We start from the raw sequence: 26,333 nt of genomic DNA on the forward strand, positions 1-26,333 counted from the left end.
GATAAGCTCTTTGTATCGGACGCCCTCCTTGAAGGCGCAAACTGCCTCATGCTCTGACACATTTTCCACCACATGGTGAAGGGTAGTCCATCTTTGGATGAAATCTCTTAAAGCTTCTGAACACACTGCTGCAATTCAGTCAGCCCAGCAGGTCGCTTGCAGGTGCCCTCGAATGTCTTAATAAACATTCGGGCTAAATCTTACCAACAGAAAATACTTCCAGGGGCCAACCGATTCAACCAAGCTTTGGCTGAGCCCTCAAGCATCAAGGGGAGGTGCTTCATGGCTACATCATCGTTGCCTCCACCAATCTGCACTGCCACTCGGTAATCTTCTAGCCAAGTGTCTGGCTTCGACTCACCGGTGAACTTGCTCACACTGGCAGCCAATCTGAAGTTGGGAGGGATCTCAGCGGCTCGGATGGCTCTGCTAAACTGCTCGGGCCCAGAAACAACTGCTCTGCTTCCAATCAGACGATCTTTGTCTTGTCCTTCTCTGTTTGCTCTGCCTCTATCAACCAAGCCTTGTACAAGCACTGACCTTGCATCGAACCCTGGAATCCTCCGCTCATCACCATACGAGCACGTGCCATCATACCGCTGGGGCGCGTACGACCCACCTCTTGGAGGAGGTGTATGCACCCGGTGGCAGTCATCACGGTGGTGTCGAGGATCAAACTGTCCGTGGTCCCGGCCAAGATACTAGTCCTGGCGGTAACCACGGTCCTCGCGTCGCGGATGCGATCTTGGACTATGTGTCGACTGGACTGTGTCTGCCACCACAGACCTAATGTGGATCCTGTTGCGCGACAGGGAAACAACTGAGTTATGCTCCCCGGCCGCCCTGAGTAGTGCTCGAATTTGCTGCAAACCTCTGCCAGCCCCTGAACGTGACGGCTAAATTGAATCTGCTATATGTGCAACTACTACAACATTCTGGATCGGAGTACGGTATAGGTGACATTCTTCTTGAGGCTCAGTCGGGAACAATTGTCGTGGCCGCCGACTAGAACCTGGAATCTATTGACGAGCACGCTCGTCGAGTGCTTGTTGAATATTCTCCAGATGCGTACGCTCAGCTAAGGTCGCCAAGCGCACAGCCTCCAAAGCCCGAGCCTCGGAGGTCTCCCCAATGATGGGGGTCTGGAGCGCCTGGACGTTGTGGCGATGCAGCTATTCCCTCTGCTCTACAGTGAGGGCTTCGGGGTAGTAATCGTCATGATCACGCAATGGGCCGCCACTGCCGCCGCCGCCGCCGCGATGGAATCCGGGCGGGCTACACTGGGAGTCGACCATGAGGACTTCTGCCGCGGGATCGTTACTCTCGCACTCGAAAAGTGTGTCCGAATGCCCAGTCGACAGATCGAACAATCCGTAGAGGGATTCATCGGGATTGATTGCCACGACTTGGGGGGTGGTTGACTGGCGAGCCACTGCGTGCTTCACCCACGGCTGGAGTCGCGAACGACCGGATCGCTTGCGACGGCGGATGGCGGGGAGCAAAGGCGCTACGAGAGCCGACCGATACTGAGTCGACAGCTGTCGCAGAAGGACGCCGCAGGCACTCGCGCGGAAGTGCACCGCCCCTCGGATGGGGAGGGCCTCGACGTCGAGGGGTGCTTCTTGGAACCAAGCGGAGTCATCGGCGATGAAGACGAGCGAACCAAGACAGAGCTCGTGGCCCAAAGTCAAACCACCACCAGAAACCATGTTGATGGAGAACAAAATTCGCAATCTCACCAGAAGTCGCTCAGACGCCTGCCCCATAGTGGGCGCCAACTGTTGTGTGAATGAGTCTGATAGTAAGAGTAGGGGGTATGTAGGAGGAGGCAGTGTCCTAGCTACGGCGAGGTTGTACACGCAAGTTTATGAGTTCAGGCCCCTCTCGGAGGAGGTAACAGCCCTACGTCTTAGTGCCTCAGAGGCTTGTCGACTGGATATGTGTGAAAGTTACAGGGGTGCCCTTGTGCCAGAGGAGGGGATGGCTTATATAGAGTGCACCAGGCCCCTCGCAGCCTTCAGTTACACAGGGTTCAAGGTGAGTTAAGACTAGGACGTTACTGGTAACGCCTGCTGTTAATGATCTTTATGGCGACGGAGTGAATGCCTGACCGTTGCCATCCTGAGGTGACTTTAGGCCTTCCGTACTCCGGTTGATTCTTTGTATGGTCGAGTGATGTTAGCATGGTCGAGTGGAATTGGGTTATCCAAGTGTAATCTCTCGTCGAGTGGATTGCACCTTTGGGTGATTTCAGTCGGTATCTTCTGTTGGACTTTGTATGTCTTTGACTCTAGGGAAGTGTCCTTGGGTAGGGTGTCTAGGTCAGGCCTAAGACCCTACCCTAGGTACATGTCATCGTCCCCAAGGAAATGGGGGCCCTCAAAGAAGAAGCATGGAAGGCAGAGGTTCTCCTGGCCAACGTGCAATCACAACTCTCCTCCAAAGTCCAAAGTCTTGAGGCCGCCAATGGCACTATCACGGACCTGAAGGCCAGGATCGGTACTTTGGAAAGCTCGGCAAAGTCCACTGAAGCCCGGCAGCAGCTGCTGACAAAGGACCTAGACACTGCTAAGCATATCTAGAAATATGCAGAAGACCGAATGGCGTCCCAATCTGAGCAGACCAATCTCTGGATTCGGAGCTTAATCAACATCGCCATGCGCCTCGCTGCCCAAACGGTAGCGATGGGCATGGACGGCCCGGCTTTCTCGATCAATAGGCAAGAGGTCCCCAGCGCTAGGTTGGGAGTCCTCTTCAACAAGCTGGTCGACAAGCTGAAGGTGCACGAGGAGGGGAGAGCCAAGCGCTTCGAGGTCGAGTCTCGAAGGCTTGCCGATGACGCCCTCCTCATGGTCTTGAGAAACATCGCCTGCCGCCATTCAGACCTCGACCTTGACGACGGGTTCAGGAAGCCGCTAGTGGGTGCCGACGTTGCAACTGCCAAGGAGAAAGCCACCTCTCGTGCTGGCAAGGTCCTCCGCATTCCAAAGGCTTAATGGAGCCGCCAGACCAAGTGATGAGTCATTGTTTTCCTCGTGTTATCTTGGAACAAGACATGACATATGTTTGGTGTTTAGGCACCGTACTACCTATGCTTGTGTGGAACTGATGCCCTTTGTAGAATTTCAAATGTGTGTTTATCCCTTTGAACTCATATGTTTGTGTTCGTACTATTAGTCCCTATATATGTTCTGGATGCTTGTCGGTATCATATTTCTGTGATTGCGTAAGGATCTGGCCATTAACATTTATCTTGGTGTGGATGCGTCCCGACAAGTTTTTCCTAGGTAGCTCTTGACGTAGCCTCTCGTTCTGTGAGCATGGCTCGAGACAGAACGATGGTGCAGACAAGGAAACTAGCCAAGGTTCCGTCACATGAGGGTTTTCATAGTACGAACACTTATTAAAGTTAAGGGATAAACTATCACAAAAATCTAAGATGCATCAACAAGAAATAATGGCGTGTACTTAGCTTTTGTTTCTGCTACTTTTCATCCTTCCGGGCCATGTGTGTCAGGTGCGCCCGTGGTGTCCGGAAGGAGGGGAATTAGATGAATGATTTTCTCTTCCTCGGCAGGGGTCAATACACGCCCTCTGAGCTTGGAGGGCAGTGGGATATGGCGTCGGGTTTCTTCCGGTCCCACTCCCCTTCCCCCACTCCTTTCGAGAGGCCTAGCGACAGCTATCACATGGGCCACGCCAATGCAGACAGCCTTGCTGGAGTTCTCTTACCGGGGCATCACCAATGGATTCATACCAGCGCTCCACTCAGGATTTCCCAACACGGGGTAAATGCTGAACCGAGTATCGGGCGGTACTCATTGACATTGGTGATTCCAGGGTCAAAGCGGCTTGGCTGCTGTCAAAGGGTAAGGGTGGAGAAGGGGAACATCATGCCCGCGTGCCTTGTCCCTTCTTCCGGACGACGCTTTGAGCAACGGTCACGCTGCACGGGTCGCCGGGAGGAGCAAATCCCCGCCGGCACAATCTCCACCGTAGTTGTGGCCATGGTGGAATGTTGTGACGGATGAGGTGGGTGTGGGGGAGTCCCAGCTTGGTCTTCACATCTTCGTAGGTGCCGCCGTCGCCAAAAGCTTCAGGTGGGCTCCCATAGACGTGGCACGCTGTTCACACTTTCAGGTTCGCGCAAGTGCTCCTCCTACCTGGCGCGCCAAAGATGTTGTGGGAAACCACAGCCATCTATGGGGCCAAGGGCCCTTGCTGGTTGGGAAGGGGGGGAGGTCATGTTGCACAAAGAGCAAAAGAGCGTGGGGGAGCACGGAAGAGATCACACAAGCAATTTACCCAGGTTCGGGCCATCGTGAGGTGTAAAACCCTACTCCTGCTTTCGTGGATTGATGGTGGTGACCGTAGTGCGTTTGCCCCGCAGGGTTGCCTCAGGGCGAAATGGCTACAAGCGTGCGAAATATGAGGGGGTGGATTTGCCAATGCAGTGTCCATCCCTTTCTAAGGTTGCCATGGGCCTCCTTTTATAGGTTAAGGGATCACCACAGTGCAAATCAGTCATTATGCACTGATAAGATAGCAAATAGTGCTATCATACCTAACTCTGCAGGCTGACAGGGCACATTAAATGCACCGTTCAATGTCACATCGTTGCTTGCCCGGTAAGCCTTGTCGGGCTATCTCGCCAGCCTCGCGCCTGCTCGCTTGCCACGTCGCAGGACGGGTGTCATCTGTAGGTATCTTCTGTAGAAAGAGGCCGCCATGTGGCAAATGGCTGCCACTTAGTCACTTTGCGGCTTGACACCGCATTGATAGACGATGTGCATCGTGGTGAAGTGGGTTAGTGAGGTGGCTGCGTCTCCGTGAGCCCGGCAGGCCTTGCCGGGGCATCTTGGAGGTCTTTTTCCGAGGGTGGCCCCGTCCTTGCCGGGCTCGCCTACCCGGCAAGGGAGGCTTTTCTCTGGGTGATTTTTTGCTTCCCTGGCTTGGTCTTGGTCCTCTTGATCCGCATGTTGGCCTTCTGAGAACCTTGATTTCTTGTACTTTGGCCCATGTCCTTACTTGTCTATGCACGAGTCGGGGGAAAATATATGCACATGTTTGTTTTCCCCGACAAGTAGGAGGTACGACAATAGAAGCAAGACCAATAATTTCATCTTTACTAGGCAATTCTTTATCATGAGGTTGTCTGCGAAACTTAGAGAAATTGAATCATGAGATATATCACCAAAGTTAACACCGACAGTTTCTTTAGCGCAATCAATCTTAGCATTAACAGTGTTCAAGAAAGGTCTACCAAATATAATGGGAGAAAAATCATATTGTGGAGAACCAAGAACTAGAAAATCAGTAGGGTATTTATTTTCCCACATAAGACTTCGACATCTCTAACAATCCCAAGTGGTGTAATAGTGTCTCTATTAGCTATCTTAATAGTAACATCAATCTATTTGAGTAGGAGCAATATCATTCATAGTTTCTTGATATAGAGTAAAAGGAATAGCACTCACACTACCACCTAAATCCCATAAGCCATGATAACAATGATCGCCTACTTCAACATAGACAACAGGCATGCCAACAATAGGTTTATTCTTATGTTTATCATCCGATTTAGCAATTCTAGCAGCTTCACCACATAAATAAATAACATGCCCATCAATATTATCGACCAAGAGATCTTTAACCATAGCAACATTAGGTTCAACTTTAATTTTTTCAAAGGGTATACGTGCTCTAATATTACTTTTGTTAACCATGGTTGAAACCTAAGTATGTTCCTTTATCCTAACAGGGAAATGTGGTTTCTCAATGTAAGTAGTAGGAGCAACTGAATCAAAATTGTAAATGATAGTTTCTTCTTTAACTATAATGGGCTCCTCAATATTTTCTTTAACGGGGGGAGGATATTTAAACCATTTCTTCTTACGGATATCAACATGGGTAGAAGAATTCACAGGAAGCTACTATCTCAGAGTCAAGTCCATATTTAGTGCTAAACTTGTGAAAAGCATCGGTATCCATAAAAGATTTAACACAATCGAACTTAAGTGTTATACCTGACTCATTACCTTTCTCAAGTTCCCAGTCTTCAGAGTTGTATTTAATTCTTTCCAGAAGATTCCATCTGAATTCAATAGCTTTCTTCATAAAAGAGCCAGTAGAAGAAGAATCAAGCATGTTTTGATTATCATGAGAAAGTCGAGCAAAAAAATTCTATAAGATAATTTCTTTTGAGAGCTCATGATTGGGGAATGTATACATCATATATTTAAGCCTCCCCCAAGTTTGAGCGATACTTTCTCATTCACGAGGCCAAAAATTATATATATAATTCCGATCACGATGAACTAGATGCATAGGATAAAACTTCCAATGAAATTCCAATTTCAACCGATTCCAATCCCAACCTCCAATATCATTACATAGCCTATGCCATGTCAATGACTTTCCCTTAAAAGATAAAGGGAAGACCTTCTTCTTAACTTCATCTCTGGGTAAACCCGCAAGCTTAAATAATCCACAAACCTCATCCACATAGATTAGGTGCATATCAGGATGTAATGTTCCATCTCCTGCATAGGATTAGCTAGCAGTTTCTCTATCATACCCGAAGGAATCTCATAATAAATATTTTCAGTAGGTGAAGTAGGTTGAGGAGCAACTCTTTGTGCTTATGGTCAAGGTGAAGATACCCCGAACAAACCCCTCAAAGGATGATTTTCCATACTAACAAGTGACAGCAAATTTCACCACGTAATATAAATTTTTCCTTACCAAATTCCACTCACCAGAAGCGCTTCACTCCCTGAAAATGGCGCCAGAAAAGAGTCTTGTTGATCCACAAGTATAGGGGATCTATCATAGTGCTTTAGATAAGAGTGTCGAACCCAACAAGGAGCAGAAGGAAATGACAAGTGGTTTTCAACAAGGTATTTTCTGCAAGCACTTCAATTATCGGTAACAAGTGGTTTGATAGCAAAGTAATTTGTAATGAGCAAGTAATCGTAATGGTAAAAAAGTGCATAAAGGTAGCCTAGTCCTTTTTGTAGCAAAGGACAAGCCGGAACGGTCTCTTATAATAAGCAAAGTGTTCTTGAGGACACGCAGGAATTTCATCTAGTCACTTTCATCATGTTTCTTTGATTCGCATTTGCTACTTTGATAATTTGATATGTGGGTGAACCGGTGCTTGGGTGTTGTTCTTACTTGAACAAGCCTCCCACTTATAATTAACCCCTCTCACAAGTATCCGTAACTACGAAAGAAGAATTAAGATAAAATCTAACCATAGCATTAAACATATGGATCCAAATCATCCCCTTATGGAATAGCACATAAACTAGGGTTTAAGCTTCTGTCACTCTAGCAACCCATCATCTAATAACTACTACACAATGCATTCCCTTAGACCCAAAGATGGTGAAGTATCATGTAGTTGACATTCACATAACACCACTGAGGGAATCAAGAACATACATATCATCAAAATATCGAACGAATACCAAATTCACATGATTACTTATGACAATACTTCTCCCATGTCCTCAAGAGCAAAAGTAACTACTCAGAAAACATATTCATGCTCAAGATCATAGGGGTATTGAATAGTATAATAGATCTGAACATATGATCTTCCACCAAGTAAACCAACTAGCATCAACTACAAGATGTAATCGACACTACTAGCAACCGACATGTACCAATCCGAGGTTTTGATGCAAAGATTGAATACAATAGATGAAGTAGGGTTTGAGATGAGATGGTGTTGTTTCCTACTTCTTGAGTTTGCGCTGGTTTTTCCCTTGAATAGGAAAGGGTGATGCAGCAACGTAGAGATAAGTATTTCCCTCAGTTAGAGACCAAGGTATCAATCCAGTAGGAGACAACACACAAATCAATAATACCTGCACAAACAATCAAACACTTGCACCCAACGCAATAAAGGTGTTCTCAATCCCTTCAAGGTCACTTGCAAAAGTGTGATCTGATAGAGATAGATAAAACTAAACAAAAGATAAAGTAAATATTTTTGGTATTTTTGGTGTTTTTGGTTTATAGATCCGAAAGTAAAAGATTGCAAAATATTAGATCATAAACTTGTATGATGGAAAATAGAAGATCGGAAACTAGTATGATGGAAAATATACCCGGGGGCCCTAGATTTCACTAGAGGCTTCTCTCAAGATAGCAAATAATATGGTGGGTGAACAAATTACTGTCGACTAATTGATAGAAAAGCGCAAAGTTATGACGATATCTAAGGCAATGATTATGAAATATAGGCATCATGTTTGTGTCAAGTAGACCGACTCCTGCCTGCACCTACTACTATTATTCCACACATCGACCGACTACTGCCTGCATCTAGAGTATTAAGTTCATGAAGAACAGAGTAATGCTTTAAGTAAGATGACCTGATGTAGAGGAATAATCTCATGCAATATGATGTAAACCCCATCTTTTTATCCTCGATGGCAACAATACAATACGTACCTCACTACCCCTACTGTCACTGGGTGAGGACATCACAAGATTGAAACCAAAGCTAAGCACTTATCCCATTGCAAGAAAAACCAATCTAGTTGGACCAACTAAACTGATAGTTCGAAGAGAATTACAAAGATATCAAATCATGCATAAAAGAATTCAGAGAAGATTCAAAAAATATTCATAGATAAGCTGATCATAAATCCACAATTCATCGGATCTCGACAAACACACCGCAAAAGAAGATTACATCAGATAGATCTCCAAGAACATCGAGGAGAACATGGTATTGAGAATCAAAGAGAAAGAAGAAGCCATCTAGCTACTAGCTATGGACCTGTAGGTCTGAGGTAAACAACTCACGCTTCATCTGAAGGGCAATAGAGTTGATGTAGATGCCCTCCGTGATTGAATCCCCCTCCGTCAGGATGCCGGAAAAGGACCTAAGATGGGATCTCACGGGAACAGAAGGTTGTGATGGTGGAAAAGTGTTTTCGTGGATGATTCTGGTGGTTTGGGAATATATGTGAATATATAGGAGGCAGAATTAGGTCAGGAGAGTCACGAGGGGCCCACAAGGCAGGGGCCCGCCCTCCCCCTTGTGGCCGCCTCGTGGCTCTTCTGACTTGATCTCCAAGTCTCCAGGGTGTCTTCTGGTCCATGAAAAATCATCGCAAAGTTTTTATTCCGTGTGGACTCCGTTTGGTATTCCTTTTCCGCGAAGCTAAAAAACAAGGAAAAAACATAAACTGGCACTAGGCTCTAGGTTAATAGGTTAGTCCCAAAATAATATAAAATAGCATATTAATGCATATAAAACATGCAAAATAGATAATATAATAGCATGGAACAATCAAAAATTAGAGATACGTTGGAGACAAAATATGACTCTATATAATACAACTCAAGAATTACAACTCGATACTTAGAACAAAATATGACTCTATATGAATGCCTCCGGCGATGTACCGGGATGTGCAATGAATCAAGAGTGACATGTATGAAAGAATTATGAAAGGTGGCTTTGCCACAATTACGATGTCAACTACATGATCATGCAAATCAATATGAAAATGATGGAACGTGTCATAATAAAACGGAACGGTGGAAAGTGGCATGGCAATATATCTCGGAATGGCTATGGAAATGCCATAATAGGTAGGTATGGTGGCTATTTTGAGGAAGGTATATGCACTACTGCAGGATGCTGCTAACGCGACACTACGATCAAAGACCCTTTGACGAAACTGTGTGCGATGTAATAATCCCAAATGGTGGTGTAAAAAACCCGTCAAAAAAGGTGCAAAACATTTGCGATGGAGGATGCATCAAACACGGTTCAGATTTTAGTTGCGTGTGCGATGAAGGGCACACGGTTAACCCGTTCGAACTGTTTGCGATGAGGCAGGTCAACAAAAACGGGTAGCCATATCAATGTGTGTGCGATATATGGCATACAGTTCGCTCCGATGAATCGTTTGCTATTAGGGAGTGCAACATAAACGGTTAGCCAGATCAAGGTGTGTGTGATATAGGGCATACGGTTCACTCGGACGAACTGTTTTCGATTAGCGAACGCAACAGAAATGGTTCAACTTAACAAGATGTGTGTGATACGTGACAACAACCGACTCAGATGAACTGTTTTCGATGAGAATTTACAACACATACGGTTAATACAGTTAGTTCATGTGCGATTCTGTGTGTACAAAAAACTTTGAAAATGCAAACTAGTTGCTTGCGGTGGCTAGGAGTATCGCACACGATGCGTCTGCGAGTACTCATGTGCGATGATTAGTGAGTTACACATGCATTTCCTTATGTTAACACTTGTGTGATAAATAACACGTGGCACCGGATACAGTATTCGGGTTGTGTGTGTGCTCCACTTAGTCTTCCCGCGCTCCAGCGAATGCTTCCCGCGCTCCACATGGGTGAATTGTAAAATCCACGCCTATTCCCTCACGGGTTTTCGGCCACCAGCTAATGGCTTGCTGCATATAACCCAGGCGGCAACGCACCGCCGTGACACTCTGCGAAGTTCTAGTCCTCACCCATCTACCATTAGTTATTCCAAGCATGCCAGGCAACGACCAAAGCTTTGACGTCGACGCCTACCTGCGTTACATCTTCGGCGAGGAGAACGAGCCAGAGCAGGTCGGGGAGCAAGAGCTTAATCGGCCGGTGCAGGCACCATGGCCCATCGGCAGCGATATTGGCGTCATAGTCCTTGGGAGCACAATCAAAATATTGCAGAGGAGGTGTGATGAGCAGCTTGCCATCCACCGTGCAGAAGATCCAGAGCTGCTCGGTGGCATGATCAACGACCCACCCGAATAACCGTCGTCACCAGTGGTCATCGAGAGCCTGATTCCCCGCAAGGAATGGGCAGAGGACCTCTGCGATTCAGTCAAGACAAAGGCAACCTGCGACTTCATCATTGCCCACGGCAGCCGTGTCAACCTCGATCCCGATGATGTGGTGGCCAGGCTCGAGCGCATCCTTGGCGGAGTTGATGTCCCCGACGAAGTAGAACATCGCCAACGTGATATCTTGAGGATGCAAGTGATCGACGAAATTTTCTACCAGGCCAGAGACATGAAAATGGAGCGGTTCCGCGGAGTTGCCATGCGCGTGATTGCACGCTGTCAAGCTCTTCTAGAAGAGGCCCAGCAGCCCCAAGATCCTCCCAGCGCCAGCAGCTCCGTAGGCGAAGGCGGGTCAGGACACTCGGAGTGAATGGCCGCAAGGGTGCTATGCTGATCATGGAGTCCGACAAGACCATCGTCGGAAGGCCGCCAGCTCAGCCTTTTAGCTTATATTTTATTATAATTGCATGCATATGTAGGTCGTGAGTGTTCCGGGCCTTGCCGCATTTGGCATTTAAAATTATCTTGAATATATAAGACAATTATTAAGAATTATTAACTATTGCTATTGTAAATTTTCCTCAACGGCGAGCAGAGCGCGCGCAGGGACGCCAGAGCGGAGCGCGCTGCGGCCGCCTCAACGGCGAGCAACTACATGGTCAACCTTCTGCCATCAATAAATTTTGACCTTGTTTCTCATCACATTGCTGATTACAACGCAATAAGTAATTGCAAATCTATTCACACCTATCAAACTAATATGTGTTCACACTTAGCACCGGGCTATAAAAACTACCCACCCAAAAATTACTTCATAGTTCCTCTCCTCATCACCCACAAAACTGATTTTTTCTGTCAAGTCGTTCCGCCATGACCGGTAGGAGGAGTTTAGGGTGGACATATAACCAGGAAGCAAAGACCAACGCCACGGAAGCACTAGAGAGGTCCCGCCGCGAAGCCACAGACACATCAGAGATGTCCCGGCGCACCACGGAGCCCTCGAACGAGCTCTTGAGGGCACGCAAGGGCTCTCACAAGTGCATTCGTGGCGTCGGCCAACGCAACGAGCCGGAGTTCCTGAAGTCCTTCGCCAGCGATGACAACATTCTCACTGGCGTCACTATGCAGCAGGAGCTGGTCGACAGCTTGATGAAGCTGCTCAAGATCAGTGATGCCTCGGTTGACAAGGTGACCGGCCTTGTTGAGCAACGCATGGGTGACAATGCGAAGCTCCTCAAGTTGGTCACCGAGAAGGAGGAGGAGGCTGCTGGCTGGAAGATGCTACATGAGCAGAGCGGTGCCTCGGAGATGACGCTGAAGCGGTCGTCGAGGAACTGATGGGTGGCTTCAAGAAGCTTCGGATCGAGCTCGAGCAGGAGGTGGAGGAATCAGTGGCTGCTTTCAAGCAAAGTCGTGAGGAATTGAAGAAAGAGCTGGAGGATTTCGCCGCCCGGCGATCCATCAACAAGTAGAGACAGTAGCGACCCAGATCGTTGTCTGTAATTTCCTTCTTCTCTTACCCCCCCTGTCTTCCAGGCTTTGCCGCATGTGACATTTTAAATTATCCAGAATATGTAAGACAATTATTATATGCGCCATTGTAAATTTGTCGGCGTATTATCTGCTGCCATTTTATTTGTGGTCGTATTATCCGTTGCCCTATGTGGCAATTTAAATTAGGGCGGAATACGAGTTGAAAACACGAACAAAGCAAATGCTGCCATGGGATCACAAGCAAACACCCTCCGTCCAGGTGCTTTCATTAACCCATTAATGGAGAAGTTATGAGCGAGGCGGGCGGCGGCTGGTGCATGGAGGTCAAAGAGCTCGCTTCCCGGTGAGCATGGGCGGCCTTGCTGCTCGCACGTGTCACGTCGAGCCTGTGAGGTGGACAGGATGCACGCATCCCGTCGAGCCTGCACGGCGGACTGCTCGCACGCGTCTCGTCGAGCCTGCACGGCGGAATTCTCGTGCTCATCGCGTCTAATAAAAACAGCTGCAAGCATGCCACCGAGTATGGTTAAATTTCGACATGGTTAATATAATACAACCATTTGTGATATTAACGTGTCAGTTTTTTGTTTCAAAAAGGACTTCGTTGGCTACTAATGTGTGCGCCTCTTCTAAAATTAGACGATTTTTTTACCACGGCATATATGTGCCATGTCATGAAACCATGCCAAGTTTCATGTTTTTTGGGTGACTTTTTCATTTACTGGGATTTAAAAACTGAGATTCTCAATGTTTCAGGATGACTACAAGTTTGTAATTTAATCCCATTCCTTAAACGAGACCTAAACATGCACCCAATGACACATGTACGATTTCCCACCCATTTTGCTTCACTGGAGCATGTGGTTGTATTTCAAATTTGAATTATGGACTACATTAAATGCATAAAAAACTTAGTAATTAGTAATATATATACAATAGCAAAATGAACCCTGAACAGTTTCAAATGTCAGCCCGACAGTCCTGTTATTCTATGTTGCCTGTAGAAAACAAAGTTCAAGGCGAGAAGAAGCAGTGATTACCATTTCGCCCACAATAGGGGCATGTTTCCCTACCGGAACCACGAGGGTTGCGACAGGCTCCGGTTTGTAAAAGGCTTGTAATATAGCTTCGCCCAAATTGGGAAATTATATCTACCATGTAGTGACACCATGCCAAGTTTCATGATTTCCTGGTGAGTTTTGGATTTACAGAGATTTAAAAACCAAGATTCGCAATGTTTGTGGCCAAGCCAGGACGGCGAGACGGTTGAATTTGTCCCCATTCGTTCCATGGGACCTAAACATGCACCCCAAGGAAACATGTATGTTTTTTCTAGCCATTTTGGTGCACTGGAGCATGTATTTGTAGTTCAGATTTGAATTATGGACATTAAATGCCTAGGAAACTCAATTAATGTATAAAAAGCCCAAATGAACCCTGAATAAGTTTAAATTTCAGCACAGATATCATGTCGTTCCATGTTGCCCGTGGAAGAAAATACAAGGTGAAAAGAGGCAGTGATTACGTTTCGCCCACAAGGGGAACACGTTTCCCTATCGGAACCATGAGGCTTCTTTGAGAGAAGCTCCAGTTTTTGTAAGAGGTTTGTAATAAAGCTTGGCCCAAATTGGACAATGTTTTTTACCATGACATATATGTGCCATGACGTGACACCATGCCACCTTTGATGACATTCTGGTGAGTTTAAGAATTTATGGGGACTTAAAAACCGAGATTTGAAATGTTTGAGGATGAGCCATGACACTGGTACAGTTGTAATTTGTTCCCATTCCTGGCATGGGACCTAAACATGCACCCAAGGACACATGTATAATTTTTCTAGCCGTTTTGGTGAACTGGAGCATGTATTTGTAGTTCAGATTTGAATTATGGACATTAAATGCCTAGGAAACTCAATTAGTGTATAAAAAGGCCAAACGAACCCTGAATGAGTTTAAATTTCAGCATGGATATCCTGTCGTTCCATGTTGCCCGTAGAAGAAAATACAAGGCGATAAGAGGCAATGATTACGTTTCGCCCACAAGGGGGGCACGTTTCCCTATCGGAACCATGAGGCTTCTATGAGAGAAGCTCCGGTTTGTAAGAGGCTTGTAATAAAACTTGCGCCGCAATGGACGAAAAAATTCCTCGACATATAAGTGCCATGTCGTGACACCATGGCAGGTTTCACGATTTTTCGGCTTAGTTTTGTATTTATGGGGATTTAAGAACCGAGATTCTTCTCACGAAATGTTTTCAAATAGCACAGGGTTCACCCACGAAAGCCGATATTCAATGAAAACTTCATGGAAACCATATTTTAAAGTTTCATAAAAATCTGAAAAAAATGTGGGATGTTAAGAAGGTGATGTTTTATTGCGACACAAAATTTCATGTTGAAAAACATTACGAGATGTGAGATATGAGAAAGACAAATTCATCCCTGAATAGTGACATGCGCTGATTTTATATTTTTCATAGCTCAAATCTAGTAATGTGTTTCAACTTGAAATTTTGTGTGGCAATAAAACATCATCCTCTTAACATCCCGCATTTTTTCAAAAAAAAATTGAAACTTCAAAACATCTTTTTCTCGTGGTTTTCACCAGTTTCTACCGAATGTTGGTTTCCGTATGATATCCCCCCCCCCCGCGCGCTGCACGCGTGACCTGAGTCATGCGTTCTGACTGGCCAGAACCCAAACCCCACGGATCGTACGTGTGCACCGTTGGATGCTCCCAGATCGAACGGAAACCCTAAGCCCTTTTGACAGCACATGTAGTACATGGGTAAGCACTGTGCGCATGCATCGTGTAGCTCACGCTTCCTTCTCTACTAGGTTTTCATTCAAAATAGGCTACCGTTTCTCGCCACTCCTCTCATCGGTTTCCCGCCTCTTCTCCCAGATATGCATGATCTAGATGTTCGTTTAATTATTATAGTTCATCTCATCCAAAATCAATTAGTTTTATAAAAAATCTATTTTAAGATTCATGGAATTGTGCATTGTATAGGTAAAAACAAAAAGTGACAATTCATTTAGAGAAAAAAATTGTTTGTGCAATTAAGATGTGGAAGATTCTAGAGAACAAAGGAGAAGTGCTTGTGTTTTGAGGTTTGTGCATTATGCTTAAGTTCAACCATGGAGTCTTCTAGATTGTACATGTGGCAGAATCTGGTGGAATGTAGATGATATCCAACAGCCAGTAGTGCTCGGATTTGCCATCTATGTACCGTCGGATTGGCTTCATCCAATGAGCAACTGTCAAAGTTATTCGCACACTATATAGGTGTATAGATGTATAGATATACGTACATAGATGTGTCCCATGCTAGACAAAATAAAGTTCGAGCGCATGCATGGGACGACCCCCCCCCCCCCGCCACCGCCACCTCGAAGTTGGGAAACTGACATCGTACGTATTGAACCAGGCTTGGAGTCAGGTACGGTGTTCGGTTTGTAATGTAGTTGGTGGCCCATCGAAGTCGTGCATTTGGGATTTAAAGACATCATACACCATCGTACCCATACATATTTTCGGGCCGTATGCAGTGTATACGGGGTCTTCTGATCGACCATGTCTCCCTTGTGGGGTTTTTTCTGACGACACGAATATCTGTGGGCTCCCCGAGTGTATATATATCATCCCTTTGACCGATAATGAGGGGTATGTGTTGGCCATGAATGGATTCCTCCTAGTTCGTGTTAGCGCCGGTCACCGTCAAATGTCGGTCAACCAAAGCTCGAGCTCATGTGTTGTGAGGATTCCCTCCTAGATGCTCGGATTGCTGGGTTCGATCTACGTCAAACCCTGCGTATCTCGTCCTGAACTACCTTGCCTTCATGGTTGTTGTCTGTATCGAGAGGTAGGCACCACATATAAATTGTATATTCTTCTATATTGAAAACACACATCACCCCTTCCCAACGTACATCATTTTGGGCCGCATGCAAGAGGTGCTGGTTTTGTGGTCCCTCTCATGCGATTTTTATGATGGTTCAATCTATTGGGCCAAGCGGTTTATCGACAACAACAACTATCATTTGACCACTATCATTTGACCACCTCAACAACAACAACAACAATAGATTCATTGGTCCGTCTTATGGTAGGTCATGGCGACATGCATGTATGACAAAAGTATCGATCATTACGTGCATCTTCCCCGCTGACACGAAGTGGGAGGAGGTGGGCCAAGCATCCTACTAGGTACGACATTATGTCATTATATATATATCCTAGCTAGGTAGTTGTTAGGGTCCTTTCGGGTTTGCGAGGCAGGTGCCCCCAAAGTTATGCATTGTGTATTTAAAGTTTCAAACATCCCCAATATTTGTACATATATTTGGCCACTTCCAGGTGGTTCTTGACTTCTAGCCCCTCTCATCGATCTTCAACGACGCGCCCAACCGTGGGCCCATGGGGTCAAAGTTGTGCATTGGAATTTTGAACATCACAGACCACCTTTTCACTCATATATATTTGGGCCACATGGTGGTGTGGCTGTCTTTTGACCCTCTCTAACGTTATTTTTTTTGCTGCAAAGACTCTGATGACCCTCAACGGACACGGGGTATAATATCTTAGCCGTGTGCGATACAAGTGCGATGTGAATCACCACGCCTGTGCAAGCGCGAGCAAATTAAGGTGGAGGTACGGGCTCAACCGTGTGCAATGCAAGTGTCCTGAAATCACCACGACCGCGCAAGCGAGAACAAATTAAGGTGGAGGTACTGGCTCAACCGTGTGTGATTCAAGTGCACTGAAATCACCACGACCGCGCAAGCGCGAGCAAAGGGTGGAGGTACTGGCCTAACCGTGTGCAATACAAGTGCTCTGTAAAACCACCACATGTGCAAGCTAAAGGTGGGTAAGTTTATTTGGAAATTAGGACGAACTGTGTGCGATAGACCAACTAGCTAGAAATATAAAAAACAAACTACCCGCCTTGAGCGTTGCAAAAATCAGCGGATCCGTGCCACTTTTCCTTATTATCATACACGCTTATTGTCACTGGACCGTGCGCGATCTTCGGCACTCCCGGCCCGCATCAACTCCTTTACCCAAATTTTAGTAGCGGCCGTACTTCAATCGTCGCCCACACTCCTCCAGCACCGATCTTAATTATAGTAAAATTGTAGCAGCCGAGGCATTTGAACCGTCGCCCTCCCTCGTCCACCACCATCTCCACCCACCATTACTAAAAATTTCAGTAGCCGCGGCGTATCCTCAAACACCACCCCCTCCATAGTCCCCATCCACCTCCCCCCTCGAACCCTAGCTCGCAGCGACCGTCGGTGCCGCCGCCAACCCCTACCAGTCTGCCCGTTCCTCCAAGCTTAGATAATAAAGTTCAGGTTACCCAGCGATTCCCATACCGTCGCCCCACTCCCCCTAAGTTTTTAGATGAGGCATGCGGTGTCCCTCCCCACTAGATCCACATCCCCTGCTCCAGAATGTCGCAGCCTAAGCTCGACCACGTATCCCGGGGAGCCCGACGAGCGTTCGACCAAGAAGAGGTTTATCATGGCCTCTCTGGTGGACGTTGGCGAGGTGGCCGCCGTTCGCCCCGACCTGTCGAACCCAGAGCAACACGTCACCGTGGAAGCTGGCGAAGACGTTGACTATGTTGCCATGCCAAAGGCTTCATGTCAGCGGGCTAGCGTATTACTGTATCTCAGGAAAGCTGGCTAGGACATCAAGCTCGTCCACACCGACGGCTTCATGCGGGCCATGTCACAAGTTAAGTGGTCCATCCCCACCCCCTCTGGTTCAACTGTCGTTGATCTCTTCAACAACCCTGCCACTGATCTCCTCCGCCAAGCGGTCAAGGATTTGCGAGCTTTATACGCCATCGAGCCCATTTTTCATTTCTGAAGGACACGTTCTACGGCGGCGGCTTGGGATCCTCAATTGCCAAGTCAGATCTCATCAACAACGACAATGACCACAAGGAGGGCACCCACAAAAGTTCTTCCAAGGTGAAACAACCCATTTGTGACATCAGAGAGCGCACCATGGGTCTGTGCTCTTCCAACTGGAAGGATCCCATCCATGAAATGTGAGGCAACATTCTATCTGCAAATCTTACCTTTTCTAGCTTGCCAACCCGTACCCTTTGTTGTAGTAGCATTTGACGTGCAGTGCTTTAATTGTGTCATGTTTAATTATTTTAGTTATGCAAAAATGTATTGTTCAATAGGTCTATGTGATGTTTAAGTATGAATTGTCCACTTCAGTTTCATGAATGGCTATATTTGGTTACTTATAGTGAGTACATGACTTGTTTATCTGTATTTGGTTGTTAGGTTGGTTGGAGTGAGCATTTTTTCAGTTATCGAGCAGATGCCTTGTTTATCTGTATTTGGTTCTTAGTTTGGTTGTAGTGAGCATTTGTCCAGTTATCAAGCAGATGCCTTGTTTATCTATATTTGGTTGTTAGGTTGCTTTTTTTTAGCATTTGTCCAGTTATCAAGCAGATGCCTTGTTTATCTGTATTTGGTTGTTAGGTTTCTTTTTTCGCATTTGTCCAGTTATCAAGCAGATGCCTTGTTTATCTTTATCTGCTTGTTAGGTTGGTTGCAATGAGCATTTGTCCAGTTTTCAAGCATATGCCCTATTTATCTATATTTGCTTGTTAGGTTGGTTGCAGTGAGACTCTGTCCACTTTTCAATGGCTATATTTGGTTGTTATACTGGTCATTTATGCCTTGTTTATTTCAGTCATTCACAATGTGTTGTTCATTATGTGCAAGTCGGAACTGTGCCGCTCGACTACATCAATACCAGTTTGAACGGCTATATTTGGTTCCAGTTATTCCTGGTGTAGTTAACACATGCCCTTTATTTTAGTTTTACACATTTATCCAATGTGATGTTTAAGAATTACCTACATTCTATTCATTTTCAACAATACCAGTTTGAATTGCGATATTTGATGGCTGTTAAGCCTGCTGTCGGTAACATTGTCTTCCATTTTATATCTGCTTTAATAGCATGCTGAAACCAACACATTCAAGCTATCATTTGGATATGATGTTGTTTACCTTTGATATATTTGTTTGATGATAAGATTGTTGTACTTATCATGCCTTTCCACTACTTATGCAGGACAACAACGGGAGTGGCCACCATTTTCCACCGAGGTTAGCTTCATCCCTCGGCTTGTACTCCCTTGTCGTTCCATAATGTAGTGCATATAGATCCAGGCCTGGATACTTGTTACCTTCTAATATTGACTTGTTGATTGTAGGTACATATGCCCTTGGCAAGGATCCACGCATCAAACCTTTTTGCGTATGGGGCAATGAGACATTGATGAACAAGTATCAAGTGAGGAAACTGATAAGGATTATTAGCAAAAAGATACGAATGGTGGCAAGGAAATTATTTGTTTATGCTCTATCCAACACAGAAGTGAGCCATAGGTTGGTAACTACAAACTCTGCAACCTTCTCTTTTTACTGCCCATAATGAGTTGTTAGACAACAATGTTTGAATCTTTTTCGTTCCCAGTGGTTCCCGAAGTAGTTCACTCAAGATTACCTCACAAAGTAAATGATTGGTGGACACGCAATGAAGGTTAAAGTCTTTCATCTAGACTACAATGAGCATCAAGAAGTCCTAATAAAGACAGTGAAGGATGGATGGACAGCCATCACAAGGGGTTGACCTAGAGTCGTGCGCACATTACGCATGGAGGAGGGCACAATATGGGCATTCAGCCTCACATTCTCCAGCAACCAGAATGTCTTTCGCCTCTCTCTTTATAGTCTTTAGTACAATTGTGGTTCATCATTCTTTACTTGGTGCTTCTGTAGTTCTTCAGTATATGTACATGTGCATCGAATTATGATTCGTGGTTGAACCTATATTTGTAATAAACATGGTTGGATATGAAATAAGTGATTGCCTACTTTCAAATTCAAAACATGTGATTTTTAAATTAGGGATTACACTGCACACGGTTTGCGAAAGCGAAACATCTGCGATATACGTGGAGATCAGAAACGTTTCTAGGATCCACTACGTGTGCGATCAATCTCCACTGCACACATGACTTTCTCTTGAAAACTGTTTGCGTTAGGCCACCTTGCGCAAACGTTTACCACTTAAAAAGTGTGTGTGATGGACAGCCTTTGCCACACAGTTTCTTCTACGAACTGTGTGTGATGCATTCAATAATGCAAACGATAAAATTATTAATATCGTGTGCAATGGCAATGCTATCACAAACGATTTAACGTGAAAAATTGTGTGTGATGTACCTGTGAACGGGACGTTTTCCTTGGAGCGGTTGTGTGGGATGTACATATGAACGGAAACGTTTAGCGGGGACTGACTGTGTGGGATGTACTTGCGACCGGAAATAATTTCGCCGTATAATTGTATTTGTTAGCTCTATTGTACGTATTTCTGTATTTGAGCACTCGCCTGTCGCACATGACCTCATTTTGCTGAGCGTGTGTGCAGTGGAGATTGATCGGACATGTAGCGGATCCTAGAAATGTGTCTGATCTCCATGTCTATCGCAGACGTTTCCCTTTCGCCAACCGTGTGCAGTGTAATCCCTAATTAATCCCTAATTTAAAAATCACATGTTTTGAATTTGAAAGTAGGAAATCACTTATTTCATATCCAACCATGTTTATTACAAATATAGGTTCAACCACGAATGCATAATTCAATGCACATGTACATATATTGAAGAACTACAGAAGCACCAAGTAAAGAATGATGAACCACAGTTGTACTAAAGATTGTAAAGAGAGAGGCAAAAGACATTCTGGTTGCTGGAGAAGGTGAAGCAGAATGCCCATATTGTGCCCTCCTCCATCCGTAATGCGCGCACGACTCTAGGCCAACCCCTTGTGATGGCTGCCCGTCCATCCTTCACTATCTTCATTACAACTTCTCGATGCTCATTGTAGTCCGGATGAAATACTTTAACCTTTGCGTGTCCACCAATCATGTACTTTGCGAGGTAATCTTGAGTGAACTACTTCAGGAACCACTGTGAACGAAAAATATTCAGACATTGTTGTCTAACAACTCATTATGGGCAGTGAAAAGAGAAGGTTGCAGAGTTTGTAGTTACCATCCTACAGCTCACTGTTGTGTTGGATAGAGCATAAACAAATAATTTGCTTGCCACCATTCGTATCTTTTGCTAATAATCCTTATCAGTTTCCTCACTTGATACTTGTTCATGAATATCTCATTGCCCCATACACAAAAAGGGTCGATGCGTGGATCCTTGCCAAGGGCATATGTACCTACAAGCAACAAGTCAATTTTAGAAGCTAATAAGTGTCCAGGCCTGGATCTATATGCACTACATTGTGGAACGACGGGGGAGTACAAGCCGAGGGATGAAGCTAACCTCGGTGGAAAACGGTCGCCACTCCCGTTGTTGTCCTGCATAAGTAGTGGAAAGGCATGATAAGTACATCAACCTTAACATCAAACAAATATAGCGAAGGTAAACAACATCATCTCCAAATGATAGCTTGAATGTTTTGGTTTCAGCATGCTGTTAAAGCATATATATAATGGAGGCCAATGTTACCGATAGCAGGCTTAACAACCATCAAATATTGCAATTCAAACTGGTATTGTTGAAAATGAATAGAACGTAGGTAATGCTTAAACATCACACTGGATAAATGTGTAAAACTGAAATAAAGGGCATGTGTTAACTACACTAGGCATAACTGGAACCAAATATAGCCGTTCAAGCTGGTATTGATGCAATCGAGCGACACAGTTCCAACTTTCACATAATGAACAACACATTGTGAATGACTAAAATAAACAAGGCATAAATGATCAATATAACAACCAAATATAGCCATTAAAAACTGGACAGAGTCTCAATGCAACCAACCTAACAAGCAAATACAGATAAACATGGCATATGCTTCAAAACTGGACAAATGCTCACTACAACCAACCTAACAAGCAAATACAGATAAACAAGGCATCTCCTTGAAAACTGGACAAATGCTAAAAAAAGCAACCTAACAACCAAATACATATAAACAAGGCATCTGCTTGATAACTGGACAAATGCTCACTACAACCAAACTAAGAACCAAATACATATAAACAAGGCATCATCTCGATAACTGGAAAAATGCTCACTGCAACCAACCTAACAACAAAACACAGATAAACAAGGCATCTACTCACTATAAACAACCAAATATAGCCATCCGTGAAACTGAAGTGGACAATTCATACTTAAACATCACATAGCCCTATTGAACAATACATTTTTGCATAATGAAATAATTAAACACGGCACAGTTATAGCACCGCACGGCAAATGCTACTACAACAAAGGGTACGGGTTGGCAAGCTAGAAAAGGTAAGATTTGCTGATAGGATGTTGCCTCACATTTCATGGACGGGATCCTTCCAGTTGAAAGAGCACAGACCCATGGTGCACTGAAAATGCAACTATCCCTAGGTAGTTTTGGTAATTCATAACAACATATAGCTCATTGAGCTAATACTATTCCAAGATAATTATTTCAGGAAAGCTCAATGATTGGCATGGCATGGATGTGAAAGTGGAACCCTCAAAATGCTAAGGACAATGGATTGTCTCAAGCTCAAAAGCTCAAGACTCTTCATTTTATATTTTAGTGATCCAAAATCACATTGAGTCCATAGGAAAAGCCAATACTATTAAGGAGGGATGAGGTGTTGCTTAATGAGCCTCTTGCTTCATGTGCTCAGTGATACGCTCCAAAACCCTCAACTACTTTCCCATATCCACATATGACCAAAACTCTAAGCCAAACTCGGCCCTACCGATTCTTCCTATCCGGCGCCACCGAGTTTCACTTGTCATTAGCCACTGCCAAACCCTAGCAATTCGGTTCTACTGATAAGGATCTCGGTCCCACTGAGATGGGGTTGCAAACTCTCTGTTTCCCTTTCGTAACTTTTCGGTCCCACCGAAAGAGCGAATCGGTCCCACCAAAATTGCAATGTAAACTCAGTGTTTCCCTTTTGTAACTTTTCGGTCTCATCGAGTTCCACTCGGTCTCACCGAAAGAGCAAATCGGTCCCACCGAGTTTGCCTGACCAACTCTCTGGTTAGCTAATTACCAAATTTGGTCTCACCGAGTTTGTGTAATCGGTCTCACCGAGATTACGTTATGCCCAAACCCTAACCGAATCGGTCCTACCGAGTTGCATGTCAGTCCCACCGAAATTCCTAACGGTCACTAGGTTTACTATTTCGGTCAGACCAAGTTTTCTGATTCGGTCCCACCGAGATTGGTAAATTGTGTGTAACGGTTGGATTTTGTGTGGAGGCTATATATACCCCTCCACCTCTTTCTCATTTAGTGAGAGAGCCATCAGAACACACACATCATTCCAACTCATTTGTTCTGAGAGAGAACCACCTACTCATGTGTTGAGACCAAGACATTCCATTCCTACCATATGAATCTTGATCTCTAGCCTTCCCAAGTTGCTTTCCACTCAAATCTTCTTTCCACCAAATCCAAATCCTATGAGAGAGAGTTGAGTGTTGGGGAGACTATCATTTGAAGCACAAGAGCAAGGAGTTCATTACCTACACACCATTTGTTACTTCTTGGAGAGTGGTGTCTCCTAGATTGGCTAGGTGTCACTTGGGAGCCTCCGACAAGATTGTGGAGTTGAACCAAGGAGTTTGTAAGGGCAAGGAGATCGCCTACTTCGTGAAGATCTACCGCTTGTGAGGCAAGTCCTTCGTGGGCGATGGCCATGGTGGGATAGACATGGTTGCTTCTTCGTGGACCCTTTGTGGGTGGTTGCTTCTTCGTGGACCCTTCGTGGGTGGAGCCCTTCGTGGACTCGCGCAACCGTTGCCCTTGGGTGGAGCCCTGTGTGGACTCGCGCAACCGTTACCCTTCGTGGGTTGAAGTCTCCATCAACGTGGATGTAGGATAGCACCACCTATCCGAACCACGGGAAAAACATCTGTGTCTCCAATAGCGTTTGAACTCTCCAAACCCTTCCCTTTACATTCTCGCAAGTTGCATGCTTTACTTTCCGCTGCCCATAAACTCTTTGCATGCTTGCTTGAATTGTGTGATGATTGCTTGACTTGTCCTAGAATAGCTAAAATCTGCCAAGAACTAAAATTGGGAAAAGGTTAAGTTTTTATTTGGTCAAGTAGTCTAATCACCCCCCTCTAGACATACTCGATCCTACAAGTGGTATCAGAGCTTTGGTCTCCATTTGCTACATCTCCATAGCTTTTGGTGGTCATAGCCTTGGTTTCACAACCTAGGAGAGTATGGCGTCTAGCGAGGGAAATTATCACCGTAGAGGTCCTTACTTTGATGGTACTAATTTTGCTAGTTGGAAGCATAAAATGAAAATGCATATTCTTGGACATAACCCCGCTGTTTGGGCTATTGTGTGTGTTGGTTTGCAAGGTGACTTCTTTGATGGGAGAGAACCAAACCGTGAAGCTACCGCGGATGAGTTGATGTTGCAATACAATGCTCAAGCTTGTGATATTCTCTTCAACGGATTGTGCCCCGAAGAATTCAACAAAATCAGCCGTCTTGAGAATGCAAAGGAAATTTGGGACACTTTGATTGATATGCACGAAGGTACCGACTCCGTCAAGGAATCCAAGTTGGATGTGCTTCAAAGCCAACTTGACAAGTTCAAGATGAAGGATGGTGAAGGTGTCGCCAAAATGTACTCTAGGCTTGCTCTCATCACAAATGAGATTGCCGGCTTAGGAAGTGAAGAGATGACCGATAAATTCATCATCAAGAAGATTCTAAGAACCTTGGATGGAAAATATGATACTGTGTGCACATTGATCCAAATGATGCCCAATTACAAAGATCTTAAGCCAACGGAAGTGATTGGTAGAATTGTTGCTCATGAGATGTCACTTAAGGATAAAGAGGAACTTCACAACAAATCAAGTGGTGCCTATAAAGCCTCATGTGAAGCCCCTACATCATCAAGTGAGAAACAAGACTTCAATGAAGAATTGAGCTTAATGGTGAAGAACTTCAACAAGTTCTACAAGAGTAGAAGCAAAGATAGAAGCTTCAAGTCAAGGTCCTACAATGACAAAAGATCTTCTAGTCGAGAGCGAAACTGCTACAATTGTGGAAGACCCGGACACTATTCCAATGAGTGTACGGCTCCCTACAAAAGAAGAGAAGATTCTCCAAAAAGAAGAAGCAAAGAATCACCATCAAGAGAGAGAAGGAGTAGAGATGATCGTTATGAACGAAGATACTCACGGAGAAGCAAGGATTCGGAAAGGAAGGAAAAATCATCAAGGAGCTACACAAGACAAAGACATCAAGCTCATGTTGGTGAATGGGTATCCGGCTCCGACTCCGACAGCCACTCCGAGAGAAGTTATTACTCCAGCTCTGAAGATACTCAAGATGAAGGTGTTGCCGGTCTAGCACTTGTGTCAACCAACTCCTACGACATATTTGACTCACCAAATGAGGGAATTGGAAGATGCTTCATGGCCAAAGGTCCTAAGGTAACACACCCCGAGTATGTTGATTTCAATAGTGATGAAGATGACTTGTTAGGTGATGATTTGCTTGTTGACAACTCTAGTGATGAATACTATGATGAAATGTCAATTAAACATGCTAATCAAGATAAAACGAATGACAATGATAAGGAGAAGATTGAGGCTCTAACTAAAGAACTAAAAACTCTTAAGTTAGCTCATGACACTATCTTCGAAGATCATCGAGAACTTTTAAGAGCTCATGAGAAATTACGCTTTGAAAAGCTCAATCTTGAGCAAGAGCATGAGTTCTTAAAAGCAATCAACGATGATCTCCGCAAGAAAAGTTCTTCTTACATTGCCAAGCGTTTACTCTTATCCACTTACATGCCTCAAGTCAAGTCTAACAAGAAAGATTCTTCCTCTAGTAGTAACAATGATCATGCTAAATCCAATATTGTTGCTTCTAGTTCTCTTGATTCCACTAATGATTCTCTTAGCCA

The sequence above is a fragment of the Triticum urartu genome, chromosome 2A, assembly GCF_056163025.1.
Source record: "Triticum urartu cultivar PI428250 chromosome 2A, HENAU_Tu73, whole genome shotgun sequence".
Lineage (NCBI taxonomy): Eukaryota > Viridiplantae > Streptophyta > Magnoliopsida > Poales > Poaceae > Triticum > Triticum urartu.